The 17,500-nt window shown below is 43.7% G+C and overlaps 1 protein-coding gene across 3 annotated transcripts in view; it reads left to right on the top strand.

Moving 5' to 3' along the window:
* The window catches only part of zfhx4 (zinc finger homeobox 4), a 75,407-nt gene that overhangs the window by 38,099 nt on the left and 19,808 nt on the right, over window positions 1-17,500 (top strand). The window lies entirely within an intron of this gene.

Here is a 17,500-nt window from a genome sequence, read left to right as displayed (position 1 = left end):
TTACATTATCCTCCTGTTTCCTTTACACTGTTTTAAATCCTTAAAATTTGACGCCACAAAAACCTGCCTCGTTTTTTACATATCCATTTTCTTGACCCGAACGAAGAAACACTGACGGAGCGTATTTTCTCAGATGCGCTACTTTTCTATGCAATTTTTATTTTTATTTTTTTTTTTTACTCCTTCAGAAATTCCCAGAATGCATTTCATAGTGTGCTTTTTTTTTCTTTTTTTTTTTTTTTTTACTTTCCCTCCCAGTCCGAGACGGTTGTTAACGTATTTAAACCCGAAGACTCGTCTCGAATTTATTCCTCAAACAAGAGAACAAACCCCAGAAATGTTAGGACTTCCTCACGTGTTGCTTTTCCTCACGCAATTCAAGACAGACACAAAAGCGGCTACTGCTGTTACAGTGAAATGTTTTGATTCCGCACAAATGTTCCCAAAGTTTCGAGCCAAGAGAGCGCAGCTCTAATCAGTACGAACCTTGAACAAAGGGCAAAAGGGGGGTGGAGGGTGAAGGGAGGGGTGTTAATTTTTTATATATTTTTTATTGCCCCTGCTCTTAGTAGGAGGCAGATTTTTTAAGTAATTTAACCCCATAATCTCAGCGTTTGAAGTTCACCATGAAGGAAGTTTTCATCCTGTGAACACAATAGATGAATCTCCCTATACATGATGACTACATGTAAATATGAAGGAGAAGCTACACGGACGTGTCTGGAAGGGGAGAAAGATGAGGCTGGCGCCTGTTCTGTTGAGCGACTGGGCGAACTGCCTGTGGCTGATGGCAGTAATTTGTGGCTGAGCTCCAGCACGAGGTCCTGGAGTAAGCAACATTTTGGCCTGCGCAGAATTACAGCTGGGTGTTAAAGGCGTTTGTTGGGCTGCTCGCGTATAACTCCTGAGTTTAGCACTTTCTGATCGTTAGTCGGTTTCATATAGGAGGGTAAAAAAAAATATTCATTTAAACGCTGACCTGTATATTTATTTCTCCTTTAAAGCAGCTTCGTGGCTTTGATACAAATCGTTATGAAGCTATTTGGGAATATCGGCGTCTGCGTACGAGTTGGGGTTTTATATTATATTCAATACCTACAGCATAAATTCCATTAGAGACTCAGACACAGATAAAAGACCTTTTTTGATGACCTAAAAGGAGTCCGTTCACGTTCCCGAAAATGAAGCTCATCTACCTCTTTGTCTTCTTCTGATCATACCCGGTCCAGACAGTCTTCTAATTTCAGTCTGCAGCAGAGTGTGAGATAATGAATGTGATGTCTCCAGTCCTGTGTGCTAAATTAGCCAAACGAGAGCAACTAGGCCAGAGCGCTAGCTCTCACTCAGCTCCCTGGGCGTACGGTAATATTCTCGTCTAAAGAGCGAGCGCGAGAGCAGGCGTCCTCAGAACCCGCGTTGCCAGATCTCCCAGAGCGAGCGTAATTCGCCCGGCCCGTGACCCACAAGACTCATCATTTACACAAGGTAAACATCATGAAGCTGAGAATTTGGAAAGGAGACGAGGGGGGTGATGTGGTTAAACATGTTTTTTTGAAGTGGAGTTCCCCATTTGTAAATCGCAGTAATCTAAGCTCGGTGCATGCGGCTCCCCGCGCGCTCACTTTCAACACGGGCGTGCTATACAAAGTCCCTCCCGTTAAAAAACGTGTAAAACGTGGCGCTCTGTGCCAAAAAAACGTCGTTCTGACCCCCGATGTGCCGTTTTGTCTGAGAACTCCAGACCTCTATACTGGTGTAATGTTTGCAGTAAAAAAGATTTCTCGGTGGTGTGATGAAGATGAACTCGCACTGTTGATTATTTTCCTGTATTTATTCCTGAAAACATATGAAATGTGGCCTGTCGTTACTCAGAAAGCAGAAGACAGAAATCACATCTAATCACTGGCACTGGAGACTCCTTCCATAGACGTCCATTTACAGAAGTCAAGTCAAGTCAAGTCAAGTTTATTTGTATAGCGCTTTTCACAACAGACATTGTCTCAAATTTCGCAGAAGCCTGCACGCAATCAAATTTAGCATAAATGTGCTGTTACTATAGAAACAACAATGATAATTATTATAAACTATTACTCGATTGGCTCTTATAGAAAATTTACAGCACCTTCGCCCGGTACAAATAATGACCCCGAAGATGAAATCATTCCTTTTATATATACGGGAAACGTTCTGCACCGAATAAATAACCGGCGCATAAATATTTCATCCTCTCCCTCGAAAAAGGGGTTTGGTGTGTGTTATCCTTAAAGGCCGAGGAGAAGAACGAGAGATGTGTAATTGTAAGGTTTTGTAGAAGAAGAAAGCCATTTCTCTGGCCTGTAGCTTGACTGTAAATTGCCCCATGTTACAGCAGAGGGCTTTTTGCATCCTTTGGTTGCGTCTCCGTTTTTTTTGCCATGTCTGTGCGAGTGGAGATGAGATCTTATGGAGGTAATTATTTCTAAGAGCCCCTTCCACCTTTTACGTTCTACCCCTCTACCCTATTCTCTCTCTTTCTCCCTCCTCAGCCATCACAGTAAACCCCCCCCCCCCCCCGCCTATATTAGAACAGGAGAAAGAAGAGGACGGCTTTGTTTGGCTCACGCTTATGCTTATAGACAAAGGGCCGGGGCTGACTTCGGAGACGAACGATTCTTTAAATGCTGCAGCTCTAAAAGCCTTTCGTTCCTCAGTGATAATGCTTGAGGAGCTTTCTAAAAAACCAGGCCAATTTAGCAGCACTGGACTGAGGACCATTTACATAGCAGCTGTAGGGCAACAACACACATTAATGGGGCGATGTGATGTGTTTCTCATCTGTGTGTGCGCGTCTACGGAAAGAATAAGGACTTTTAAGTACGACAGAAAAAAAAGCTGTACAGCGTGTGCCAAGACCAAAATAGACATTTTATTTACGCCGGATAACGACGATATTCAGCGAATTCGAAGAAACGTAGACGTTTTTTTTTTTTTTTTTTTTGTACTGTACGTTACTCTGCGCTCGAGACTTGTACAGAACAGAAACACCCACCATAGCATTAGAGTTGCTTGGTGACTTTGGTTTCCATAGCTACAGCGTGAACGCTGATTCCGTTCCAGTCCCTGTAAAACGTCCCTTCATCCTCCGTGGCTTACACGCCCTAATTTCCTTCTCCAAGTCCAGGCTGGTTTTTTATTCGCTCATTTTTCGTTTCTGCGTTTTAATCCGACGACACGGATGTCATTTTAATAGTTCTGTTTTTTTTTTTTTCTTCTTTAACCAAGGCACAGGCAATTACAGCAGTTACTTTTTAAGATTTGAAGTTCATCTCCCCAGACAGTGTTTTCCAGGGTTTGTAACCATAATTTGTGACCATTACATGGACCGAAATGGGCTGGCAGGCAGCGGAGTGTAAGATATGACATGCGGCCAAATCGGTCTCATCATTCTGTTAGCCATGGGTGATGTACTAATGCAAGGGCATCCATTTTCCTTTGATTCCTCGCACAAAGCGGGAATGAACAGTGGACGCTGTGATTAGAGACGAGCGCGAGGCTTCTGACTTTCTTCGCCTCCCCTATATATACGTCCCACTGTTTTTTTTTTTACCTGAGGGCACTTTGCACCGAGCCACAAGCTCCTCCTGAAGCTACAAAGACCCGAGCGATTGCTTTTTCTTGCTCGTCTGAGCGTCTCGAGAGGATGGCATCCGGAACAGGAACACGCTGTGGCATAGCGATGTATTCTAGTTGGCTTCGAGCCATTAATAACATCGATAACACCATGTTAGACGGGTCCTCAAAAGGCTAAACAAGTTTCTCGCTCCCTTTTCTAGAAATAGGGCCATGGGAAAGTGGAAACGATTGGCACGAGCTTTATGTGCCAAGACAGGCTTTGATCCCAGGGACGTAAATTGTCCCAGGAGAGCTGTCGCTGGCCAAAGAGTTTATATTACTGTATCATTAAATGGAGACAATACCCAACAGGCGAATCGTTTTTCATATCATATGGTCAGTGTTTTTATTTTTTATTTTTTTCTTCACAAAACTCACCAGAAAGTCAGAGATGGCTTCGGTTCAAGATTGAGTCATTTCTGAATAATCTTCCCGCTCAACTGTATTATAATTACTCTGTGGTTTTTGTGTGCAGAAAGTCCAAAATTATTTTTGAAAATGGCCAGCCTTAAACTATTTATAAAAAAAAAAAAATAAAAAAAAGCATGTTTCAGGGCTGAGTCTCGCTTTTTAGGCTGTTTAGCTTTTTTTTCGCCAAGATCCCACTTTTGGAAACGGCGCAGCACAAAAGCTAAATTGTTACCTCATGTTTTCATAGTCTGTTTGTGCCCACTGACAGTTATAATTTGCAGAAATTGCAATGATTATCCACATTAACATACCTGACTGCAGCCATTTATGCTTATTTGTGATACAAAGCTCTCCTTTGGATCCTCGGGATGCTTTCCTTTGCATACTAATGCGTATTAATTCCACCCATGAAAAAGGTATTTGATTTTTTTTTTCCCCCCTCGTTCCCCCCTCCCCCCTTCCGTCCGCGCCTTTGTAGTTGCTGAAGAGCAGGTAGCGAATTTCTAAAGCGCCTCTTTCAGACATGTGGGAACGTGATACCTTTAGAAGCGACTGCAGCTGCAGCGCAATGGCAGCCTCTATTTACGCATATTAAAAAAAAAGGAAAAAAAAAAAAAAGGCATATCCTTTTTTTGTTCTGGGGCGAACAATAACAATAAGCCGAGCTTAGTGTGTGAATGGTGGGCCGCTGACAAAAGGTTTATAGACGGTTTAAAGCACAGATCACATGACCAGGGAAGGTGTAAGCGCTGATTGGAAATGGGTCGAGTGTTAGCAGTTGAGGAATTAGTGATAGCAGCAACAGCAGCAGCACCGACTTATTCAGACAAGAGAGTTGCGTCTGGGCGTTATAATTGCACAGCGCCACCACTGACACTAACCACAGCAGATAGTACATAGCGAACTGTCAGAGGGCATTAAAAGATACAAGGTTTTCTCAAAGCGCGTCGAACACAAAGACATGCGACACCGAGCGACAATTAAGCGATCGCCTAGAGCCATACGAGTCCGGAACGGTGTTCAAATAAACGTGTCTCGATGCGGACGGATTTCCGCTCGGACACTGCTGACCGGTAGTGTGTGTGTGTTGTGTGTTGTGTGTGTCCCACACCCCTGTCATTAGCGATCATCTCTCCCAGAGCGCAGAGCCCAAGTCCTATCACTCGCGATTAGGCTCAGGGGCCACTGACGGCCGTGGCGTTCAGGTGTCAGGCTAAAGTTAGCGCCCCCCTCTTCCAATGCTGTGCCTGCGAGTAATTAGTCCTGACTCCGGCCATCACAGCATCCTTTCTTCCTCCTGTCCTTTCTTCTCACCGATATTCACTTCATTGTCCGTGTACTCGATGCACAGAGGCCTCAGGAAGCATTTTATATTTGTTTACCTGCTTGTTCTGAAAATGCTCCAGGTTCAATAATCCTGCACCGATTTTGCCGGGGTTTTTTTTCTTTCTTTGACCGACACTTTTATTCCGTGTTGTTTTTGGCACGGGGGCCGTGCTTCCAGTTCTCTCTTCTCCTCATCTTGCTCTTGTCCTTTTCCATCAGTGTAAGAAAGTGCAGGATTGATAGCATGGTATTGATTATTCTTAGCCTTGCCTTATTGTCGCTAACCGTTTTGCGTTTTGCAGCTTAACCCGGGTTCAGAGCGGATACAGCTGGGAATTTCAACTCAATGCACTCATTTAGTGCATCGGACTCAACTCCGTTATGTAAAAACGTTATGTTATCCTCCCTCCTCGTACTGTTCGCACGCGAGCTTTTCCATGTGTTTTTTCTGACACCGTCTGCTCCCATGACACCATCCAGGACCTGGTAACTACAGAAAATCCCTAATAAAATGAAACAGCAGCACATGGTCTCCACTTTCCAGTTCCTAATCAACAGAGATTACAGAGTCTTTCTTCCAGCTGAACAAAAGCCACCAATCACCATTTCTGTAGTTTTCTTTTCATAATTGTGGCCTTCCATCTGTTCTTCCCACAGGAGGGCGTACTCTCTTACGGGTCATACTTAATGCTCCGGTCCTTTTGAACTTCTTAACAGTCACGACTCATGTACCACAACCAGGGTTTCCTAACCAGGTGTATATGCGCCATAACTCTGATGTCCGAAAGCGACCATATTCCAGCCAATTCACTTTGTCACTTTGTCCGGTTTCCTGTATTTCACATCCTGTTTGTGAATCCGTAAACATTGTTTTGCCATTAATTCTCGATAGGTGACCCTCAGCCCAGCTGTGCCACAATGTATTTTTGCTCCCAGTTTACACAAAACATCTGGATAATATCATTCCTACACCACTCCCTCCTTCCGTCTTATTTTTCCAAATTGCTTGCATTGTGGGGAGCCATTATGCAGCCTGCTTTAGGAGTTACCTGGGGAACTCGCTCGTGTCTGGTGGCACGTTTGAACTCTGCTAATGCGTGTAAATGAAAAGAAGTTAGTCCGCTGTTAGGATCAGCGCTTTGACGATTCCTGCGTGATTCCATCATCTCGCCATAGCCTTAGAATTTATCTGTTACCATTTACCTGTACGTCTCAACCATGTCCACACGTCTCTGCACTGCTAAAGCCTTTATATTACACGTGCATGCGTGTGTGTGTGTGTGTGTGTGTGTGTGTGTGTGTGTGTGTGTGTGTCCACGTCCTTTCCAAGGCTCCATCTGGGCAGGAGTGGTTTTATTTCGTCCTGTTATTACATCTGATCCGAAATGAAGCGTGTCTCACGCGTACACACGGGAGACGCTCGGGCGAGCTAACACCGCGGCGTGTTAAACTCGGCGATTAGCGAACGGGGTTGCTGATTATTATCCCGCTGTGTCTACGTGTGCTGGAGGAATTTGCATAATGTATAGTGTACAGAAACATTCTCACCACACGCACGCGGCAGCAGTACGATCAAGAGCATTTTTTTTTTCCCTTTCTTTATTTCCCAGGATCCACTTTAGCTCTCGAGATGTTAACCAGGCAAGACCTGATCCCTGAGCAGGGTTTCCTCCAGGTCTCCAGCGTTCCTTTCTGAACAAGAACGAGGTTAGAAACGCTGCTATAATACGTGTTTTTGGTGTATGATCTTCTACAGAGTAAAAACAAAACGCTTCGCACTTGAAGCCTGGTCTACTCCGAGCCAATAATAAAGAATTAGTTCTCATTTGAGGCCATGAACTAAACACTATTAATCATCCACCGCTTTTACAAAAGTGGAGCAACACAGCGGCGTTTCGTTCTCAAAACCCTTTTTAACCCTCGTCTTAAAAAACACGTCAACTCTCCCCTCATTATTCAGGCGTCAGATCGCACACTGTGCGTGTGAAAGTATTCAGACGCCCGTTCATTTGGCAATTGCGTATGAGATCTTTGGATGCGGTGGCACAAGATTTCACCTTCGACCAAACCTGTTTCCAGCATGACAGTGCCCCTGTGCACAAAGCCAACTCCATCTAAGATCTGCTTTGCATGGGTTAGAAGAGTGGATGATCTCCTGCTTTAGAGCTCCAAACCCTATCGAAGACCTTTGGGATGAATGTGAATGGCGACTGCACACACAAAATGTAGTGTAACATCTTCCTAGAAGAGTGGAGGTTCTTATAACAGCGAATGAAGACTAAATGTTAATACCATTCGTATGGTCAGGTGTCCACAAACTTTTGGATATAAAATGCCAGGCATTTAAAGGTGACGTTTACTAACACCCTGAATGTATCTTTCCTCTAAACCCAAAACCCGGGCCTCTGTCCTCCAGCTTGTGTCTCTGTCTCTCCGGGAACCCCATTACTTCAGTGTCTTTAGTTTGTCAGATCATGTTGCGGCAGAACCAGAGAGGAAACTTCTGCACCATCACCCATCAACCAGTGTTGAAATTGTGCCCAGTTTGATCAAAGAAAACAGAGGTTTTTATGCTGAAACAACTGCGAGTTAACAGCCAGCACGACACTCTGGTGGGTCAAGTGCTGCATTTGCATTTTGATGGGATGTTACCGAGTAATTAATGCACCAGTCAGAATGCATTATCCCACGAGCCAATTGAAAGGTTCATTACCAAATCGCCTCTCGCTTCAGAAATAGGTATCTCTCTGGCAACCCCCCCCCCCACACACACACACACACACACACACACACACGCCACTCCAATATGCTTATGGCATGTTGTTCTTTTGCCGTAGTGAAAGACGGCACTTGATAAAAGTGCACCGGTTCCCCTGTTATCCTGTCAGTTTAATCAGCTCTCAACTTTCTTCATCAGCGCAAGAGAAACGCCACAGCGGCCTTTGCGTAATAAAACGGCGGTAATACGCCATTGTTTACAGATGAAGCGAAAGGAAAGATGCCCGGAAGTCCAGGGTCCGCTCCAGGGTCTGCTCGGTCAGGCCGGCCCAGCGTGACACGGAGGAAAATCTGAGTGCTCCAGGAGATTAAAGCCAGGAGAAAATCAGGGCCGCGTGAGCAATCATCATTTCACGAGGACATTCTTTCATCTTCCCCTCTTTCCAGCCCAATGCTAACAGGGACTCATGTCACAACACTGCCGTTGCTTTTATCTTCCTATAATAACTCTGTACAAAAAGAACCAGAAAGAGGAGGGCGGTGGGGAGGGGATCGAGCGAGGCCTGTTCTTTCTCTGCCATCACAGTAAATTTACACAAGGCCCGCTCGTGTTATTGGAGCGACCTCTTCTATATCATCGCCTTGTCACCAACCGGAGCGGCGTAAAACCAAAGAAAAAAAAATTCTTGCAGATGGATTTCTGAAGCCACAAAATCTTTTTTTTATCGTCACCTCATTTAAACGCACGAAGTTCTGGAAGATCACACAATTCACACGTTCCTCAGGGTTCTAAATATATATATATATCATTCTCTATGCTCTAACAATTGGAGTGAGACAAGGAAAGGTGAAGATATCATCATTAAGAACACACACACACACACACACACACACACACACACACACACACTCACACACACACACTCACACACACACACACTCACACACACACACACACACACACACACACACACACACACACACACACACACACACACACACACACACACACACACACACACACACACACACTCACTCAGGACATAAACCAATGACAAGACTGGGCCAGAAACAGGGACATGGGATTAACATCAGCGATTTTTGAGTCTGCTGAGGATACACGGTGAAGGACACATTCCTAAAGTCATAGATAACCAACAGTGTCATCCCAGAAGTGAGTCCTGGCTCGTGTAAATCCCCCACAATCCCATCTCCACTAACAGACGTTAAATTCTCACTCGAAAGAGGCTTCAGAGTAATAATTCCTGATGTTTCTAAAGGGTTCATATGATGTCCAGGAGTGCCAGGAAGAACAGGAAGTAACTCGTCCTGGACCATCAGCGGCCCATCAGCCGATCTCTCAAACACACACTCACACTCACACACACACACACACACACACACACACACACACACACACACACACACACACACACACACACACACACCAGCAGGACTGTGCACTTCTGTTCTCCAGCAGGTTAATAGAAATGGAGGAGATGGGCCGAGGAAAAGCAATGCAATTTTCTGCTATTTAAGCTTGAGGAGATGGCACTCTTCAGGAAGCACTGGAGAAGTAAGAGGGTGTAATGGGTGTTTGGAAAGAAACGGAGAGAACGGAGACCGACTTGCTTGGAGTAGACGCTCCAGATTTTAGGCATGCATGGAAAAGAAGAGAAGATGGAGAAATAATCAGCGATCTGAAATTGAATCCTCTTGCTCTCTTTCTCTCATTCTCTCATTCTCTGTTAGTCTGTCTGCCATATAACACACACACACACACACACACACACACACACACACACACACACACACACACACACCCTGAATTGTGCTATTCATGAACACGATATCTTCACAAGCTTCATCCGAAAGAAAGCAGACACACACCAGTAACACAGAGAATCCACTTCAGGCCGATGATAAGAACTGATGTTTCTTTAATTGCCACAAAACAATGGAAAGTTAATTACCTGGAAAAAAACCCGAGCTGACAGACAGGGATTGTATACGTGCAACGTCTCCCCTGAGACGCACCAAGTGCTGTCTTTATAAACGACGTCAAGTTGCATTATTTTAATTACGGCGCATCACAATAATCCTGTTTGTGCTGGATCTTTCTCGTAACCCGGGTTATAAAACATCGTACGCGGACTTCGTTATTGATTTAATTCGTTAGCTCATCGTGGCGCCCATGTGACGTCTCAATTCCAGCTCCCATGACGATTTTAGACAATAGGCTCCCTTTTTAAATCGTTAATCACGGCGCTTTCCTAATTAGCCGAAGAATGTGCAGGAGATACAACGAGCTTTGTGAGGATCGCTCCAGATCGGCCCCAGATGAGACGTCAGATTAAGAGAGCTTATCGCCAGGTTGCGTTCGTTAAACAGATGCTCCGGTTTATTTCGTTCTGTCGAGAGCTGGTAAAGTGAGCAAGCCCCTTCCGCGTTATTCACCCGGGCCAGCTGATCGAAACCCGGCTCAATAGCACTAAACCAGCTCATGCTCCGAAGATTTGTCTTACAAAACCTTGAAAACTGCTCTGAACGTCCATACATTGATTTTCGTTGGCAGGGATCTCCAGGGCTTTCATGTAGAGGCAGGCTCCATGCAGAGGTGAGAAGAGGGCTTCCCCCATCAGAGTGGATGCTGGGAAAATTGAGACAGGGGTTCCCTTTTCAGCCGAGCTCGGACAAAAGAATCAAAAATAAAAAAAGCGTGTGAAGCTACTGAAGCTTGGCCAGGTCTTCGATTATACGGATACCTCATGTCATGGAATTGATGTAAGGACAAAAGAAGATACCTATGCACCATCTTCTTTCTGTTCACCGAGAACCCGTTTCCTGCTTATTAAAACCTTCGAGTTCCCGCGCTTGTGCTCCGCAACAATTTTCCCAACAAAACTAATTAAGTCGGAAACGTGGAAGCGAAGCGCGTTTGAAACCGTCGTCTGAGCACCGCAGCCAGTAGCAGACGCTGTAATTGCAGGCGCAGGTAGTAATGAACATTAATGAACGCCTTCGCACACTTGGAAGCAGCTGCGTTTTATGTGCATCGCTGATGAAATTTTTAAAGCAGCCACCAGCATGAAAAACTCATCACTACTACATCAGCATCTGGACAGATGCATGACACGCTCGTCTTCCCGTTTCATCCTTTTTTGAAGTCTTGAGGAATTCCGACATCGAACTGGAGCCTAATTACATATCTTGGGACTGGATGGATTTAAGCGTTCATATATATGTGTGTGTGTGTGTGTGTGTGTGTGTGTGTGTGTGTGTGTGTGTGTGTGTGAGAGTCAGGAAGCCAGACATTCTGGCAGCTGCCAGTGTGTGTGCCACCTGCCATACATCTCTCTATTAGCATAATCATCTCTCCGGCAAATGGCAATAATGGTGTCACGCACCTTCGTGTAATTGCTACTGTCATAATATATGCCAAATGATTGTGTTGTGTGATTAGATGTTGGGGGAAGTGAGGTCTCCAGCGTCACATTCACACTCGAGTGCCTTTATTTGGAGGCGCCGGGACGAACCTGGACGAGGACACACTCGCTCTCTCTCTCTTTCTCTCTCTCTCTCTCTCTCTCTCTCTCTCTCTCTCTCTCTCTCTCTCTCTCTCTCTCTCTCTCTGTCTCTCTCTCTCTCTCTCTCTGTCTCTGTCTATGTGGCAGCGCCCGTGCGATCGTCTTCCTGTAATTGTGACAAATGCAAATCAGAAAGAGATGGTGTGTGATATTCTTAAATTAAACACCGCCCTGATTAAAGCTGTCATGATGTTTTCACGGGAAGGTCTACGATGCGCCGCGATTCTCTGACCCGCGTGTTGTTTAATCCTAATAATCGACGCGTTTGCAAAATTCCACATCGTTTTTCGAAACATTTATTTATCATTTCACGGTAAGGAGTCTCCGGTATCAGGGCTCCACCCCCCCCAGAGCCCACCGACTGTTTATAGCTACTTTAACATAAGTGTTAACAGCAACTCGTTTTTTCCCCAAAAATAAATGTAACCATAAAAGGATTAGGTAGTATAGCGTATAGTAAATAAACATGGTGTTGTGCGTCGGGCGTGTTGGCAAATCGCTGTGGTATAAGGGGAGTAAAACACTTCCAGATGTTCTGCTGAAAGAAAAGAATCATCTCTCGGCTGATTCCTGACATTTGGCCTTTGATAGACTTTGGGTTCACCAGGAAGCTTCGTCGAAGGAACTCGTTAAAGTCGGGACTGAATGTCGGAGAAGGAGTGGAGGAGATGGGAAATCTGCAGGCTGTGGCTTTACTAATGTTTTACATAATTAGCCTCGCTCGGGTTTTTGCTCCGAGGGACGGCTTAGGCGAGCAAATGAATAGGTAATGATTGTAGTGGCCAGAGGCGTCGCGGTCTGAGCGTGAGTGGCAGACGCCGGGGCCACTGTGACGAACACGGGGCTTAATTGGGCCAGGAGAAAGAGAAATGAAAGAGAGAGAGAGAGGGGAAGGGGGGAGCGTGCAGGGACGCTGCATAAACAACACACGATCCAAACAGGAAGCTAATGGATTGCACGCTCGGCTTGCTGCACCTCGGTGCACCAAAGGAGGCAAGGAATTATACACGAATACGGCCTGTATGCGGATTAGACCTCAGACATGCTGCCGTCGTGTCGTTCAAGTCCTCATAATCTGCTAGCGTGAGTTTTTCAGCGTGCGAGAAGAAGAAGATTGTTGCATCTGCTAGTGTTTTTTTGTTTTGTTTTGTTTGTTTGTTTGCAGTCCACGCCCTGCAGGTATTTATACATATCGACACGCCTGCTTTAAAAGGCCAGTGGCCTTTGCTTCTCTCTGTGCACTGGAGGTGGCTGATCTGTTCGAAGCGATCCTCTCTAATCGTTGTGAGCAGGAGGAAAACACACTGCCTTTTTAAAGCGTCCATGTCTTAAGATGTCATTGATTAAATGTTAACTGATATACTCTAGTTGGCAATCTCGTTAAAGATTCCAGTAGCCGAGATAGACAGTTTAGAGACCCAGCTGATCAATAATACAGATAAAGATTTCATCCATCAATGAGCTCCCCAAAACAAAAGGTGTGTGTGTGTGTTACCTGATTAGGCCAACGGGGAGCTCGTTCTCACCTCTCTGGACTGCCCAAACAGCTTTTGTTTTGGTTTTGTGCTTTTTATTTATTTATTTATTTTATAAGTCGATTGCCTACAAACACGGAGGATGTGTAATTACCGAGCCGAACAGTCCTGCAGATAACGTGCCTTTGACTCAGCTCGGATAAAGGTTAATCTCCTCGTCTCCGTCCTGCGAGATGGATCCTGGCTGTTATATATTTATTTAAGGCTAAGACAGAGAGAGAGAGAGACAGAGAGAGAGAGAGAGAGAGAGAGAGAGAGAGAGAGAGAGAGAGAGAGACCGTTAGCGAGGAAGAGTTAGACCCTGCTGCATACCAATGGCAGCGCAAATGACCGAATCGATGGCGAAACGGCCACTGCTGTTTAAAGGTATCAATAAAACGTTGCCTTATTTTACACTCGCTGGATAAGTGTTGTAGTTAAAAGTCCGCCGGATGTCTTAATTAAAAGTTAATTCGAAATCAATAAAGGCGGTCATTTAAATATCGATCTGCTCAAATTGCACGTACGTCTCCCACCTGTATCGTATCGTACCGTACCCTACGCTAACGTAGCGTACCGTACCGTACCGTATCGTACCCCAACCCCTATCTCCATTACTCCCTTTTTCTTGTCTTTTCTTTTCCTGTAACAACTTTGTTAAAACGCAATCAATAAGCCACAATTGGTGTGCTGTAAATGGAAATAATTGACAGTCGGGTGCCAAAGTGCCCATGAGGGGATTTTCATTGTTTTTTTTCCTAAGGCATATATCATTTAAAACAAGTCATGTAGTAGATGTTAATTGCGTTATGTGTCCCAGCACTCGATGGAGAAACGCGATATTGATGCGGTTTAATAGGCAATAATCAATATAGCGCGACTGCTCCGGCGCTCATTAATTTCTTATACGTTCTCCTTCTCCTTTTTTTTTACTTTTCGTCAAGAGTTACGTCGAGGCTTTATATCTCCAAGCAGCTGGATGCAGTCCATCTGCACTCATTTCTGCTCCTCGATCCATGTTAGACAAATGAGGAGAAGACAAAGAGCGAGAGAAAGGCGGAGTGAGAACACTGAACGTCGTCCGTGGCCCCTGCCTATCAGCTTAATCTTATTTATTTAAAGCATATGTCTGCTTGTACTCCTTTGTCAGGGTCTATTAGAGACACCGAGAGCCATATGACATTGTTTAGGCCGTAATGAAATAGACTTGTTTTTGCTGTTTTTTGCATGTTTTTGCGGAGGTTGAATGCGAAACGTCGTTTCTCTGCAGTTACGGAATCCCGTCCTTCCAACCGTTTTCCTCAGCTTTTCCCTGAATCTTTCCCAGACGGTATGAACTCCACGTTTGTGAATTTGGTTTGATTCAGGGCCCGAGCAGTCTAATTACTTCTGGCTCGTAATTTGGATTTTATTTTTTTTGCTCTCGTGTAAATTCAAATCAAAGCCGGTCTGAACTTAGACAACATGAACTCACTGAACTTTCGCTGTGTGTGTGTGTATATATATAAGTGTGTGTGTATATGAGTGTGTATGTGGAGTTTTCTCATAGTAGCGGTTATGACCAAAACCACATCTACTGTCACGGCAGCTGCTGAAGTAGCCGTTATAACCGCTGCAATGACCTGCATTATTTCGCCTGAAAATAACTGCATGTACCTGTTAATGGGAATCAACTGTGCGTTTGTTTATTGTTTTCTGTTTTAATGCTTTGCTTCCTACCAGGAACTGAAATAAAACATTTCGGATGTGCTGTTCTAGGGGGAAAAAAATACGGTAGAGTTTCTGTTAACTTAAAGTATCGAATTTCTATTATATCACAGCATTTTTTATGATCAAAGAATAGATTTTTATCTATTAACAGTTACATTTAAAATTTTTTGAACGTTTAAGAAACAGATGAAACAGTATTTCAAAGCTCTAAAACCGGAGACTCCTTCCATGTATAACGTGAATGCGGATTGGACAGAACAACTTCCGACCAATCAGAATCGAGAATTTGCAGCAATGTAGTATAAAAAAAAGTATTATAATTATATAAATACAAAATATCAATTATAATTAAGACACGTCACAGTCAAAACGCTTGTTATTGCTGAATAGGTTGAAAATCCGACGTCCTCAATAATATAAAAACTATTTTGTTGTGGATCGGGATGTGCGATTTATATATATATATATATATAAAATGATGCAAGCGTTGTGTAACATCTCAGACTTCAAATCATTTGTGGAAGCTGTGAAAAAAAAAGAAATATTAGACATGTCCAGAGTGATGTACAACACCGTACGTTATTTCAGAGCGACTGACGAGAGCAGAGCTCCTGGTAATCCACAGCCAACCACGTTATGATGAAATGAACATCCAGGATGCCTCAATATATATATATATATATATTTATACATTTGGAAAGCGGTGATTATAATAACCGTCCAGAGATAATTACAGTCTAATTTAATAACATATTGCTTTTGTCTTAAAATACAGCGTACAAAATGAGCCGCAACATTTCAGCATGTGGTTTGCATCATTGGAGAAGGAAAGAAACGGTGTTTTCCATTTCGTCAAAGAAGTGCGGGTTCAAACCTATGAAGAGCGGCGTCTCGTATTATTTTTTAGGGCTTGTATATAATTCTATTTAAATAAAACACATCTTTTTTATATCAGGTTTAGTTGAAAAGAAAAGGGCAGACGTGTGTGATTGTGTGTATTGTAGTTACAAAACATTGATTTCTTGTGTGTGTGTGTGTTTGTGTTTGTGTGTGTGTCGCTCAGGTGTGTTTTGTGTATGTGTGTTGGGCTGCTGGTCTCAGGGTTCCCAGACCAGGTCTACAGATGGGTGACAGATAGGTCTTATTTGTCTGATAGAGCTGAGCAGGGAAATGGAGCTACAGCTGGTTACTTCATTAGGTCCTCCCATTGATTGAACCCTCGGCTGAAGTGATGCTGCAGCCTCCTCCGATAACTGCTGGTAATAGAACAAAATGAATTCTTATCACAGAGATTGGAAAGGCCATTAACCCTGGCCTCCAGTGCTTTTTAGAAGTCACAGACAGGAAGCCAAGCAGTGAGCAGGAGAGAGGGAGTGGGGGAAAAAAATAGAAACAGGGAGGAGAGAAGGAAAAAAAAAAACGGGAAAAAAAAAGCGCCATGTGCTCTGTTGGAGCCGGGGTCACGTTGGCGGCCGTGTGTGAAATTTCCAGGCCTTTTGGCTCCTGTGCAGATGAAACAGCTACCCAGGGCAGATGTTTATAATCATGTCTTGAATAAATATTGGACAGAGAATAATAAAAGACAAGGAATGGAGGGAGGAAGGGAAGGGAGGAGGGAGCAGGAATCTGTTTAAATTATTTTCAAATAGTGCAGCAAAGAGTCTGCCTGCTCGGAACCTGTGTGTGTGTGTGTGTGTGTGTGTGTGTGTGTGTGTGTGTGTGTGTGTATACGATGCAACAAAAACACAACTTCTGTCTAACACCCCGGTGTGTGAAATACTTCCATCGAAGAAGCGTAATCGTGAAAGTTATTTTGGTTTCGGATTAATAAATTAAAACATGAATAAAAAATTCACAACATTTACACAACATCCAAATTTAACTACACGTTATACTAAAATTATTTATAAAAAAAAAAATAAAAAATTCAATAATGTGTGCATTCGATTCGCTTCTCATGCTAAAAAGTTATTCCTGAATTATAGCTTATGAAAAAATAAAAAAAATTCTATGTTTTGACGTCGCTTGTAAAAAGAAAAGAAATTCATTGCACCAAAATCTGTATGTACATTTTAAATACATTTTTAGAACATCCTTGATGCCTTCATGCCAGGCAATATATATCTATATTTCTATATATTTTATTTTATTATTTATGAAGAATGCGCCACCTTTCAGCTACCGAACTCCAGAAATTATCGACTCTCGTGAGTGGACACTTTTTTTCTTTTCTCAAAAATGTTGAGCATTGAGATTTATGAATAATAAGAATAAGAAAAAGCAGAAGAACGATAATAGATTTTTGGAATCACGTTTCTCTGTCTATCGAGAAGAGCTGCGTTTTTTTATTTCTGTTCGTGCAGCAAAGCGGACGGCTTTAATCTTTATTACGTGTGCTCGTATATGACAGGTAGAAAATGAAATAATAGTTCCAGATGCATCGCCTGTTTTGATGAGAGGATGGTGACAGAGAGAGAGAGAGAGAGAGAGAGAGAGAGAGTGAGAGAGAGAGAGAGCGAGAGAGAACCTCACATGGCAATAATTGCGATTCGTGCGAGTGCTGATCCGAGCGATTTGCTCGTA

This window comes from Silurus aristotelis (assembly GCF_946808225.1).
Source record: "Silurus aristotelis genome assembly, chromosome: 25".
Lineage (NCBI taxonomy): Eukaryota > Metazoa > Chordata > Actinopteri > Siluriformes > Siluridae > Silurus > Silurus aristotelis.
This window is presented reverse-complemented; position numbering and strand designations above follow the sequence as displayed.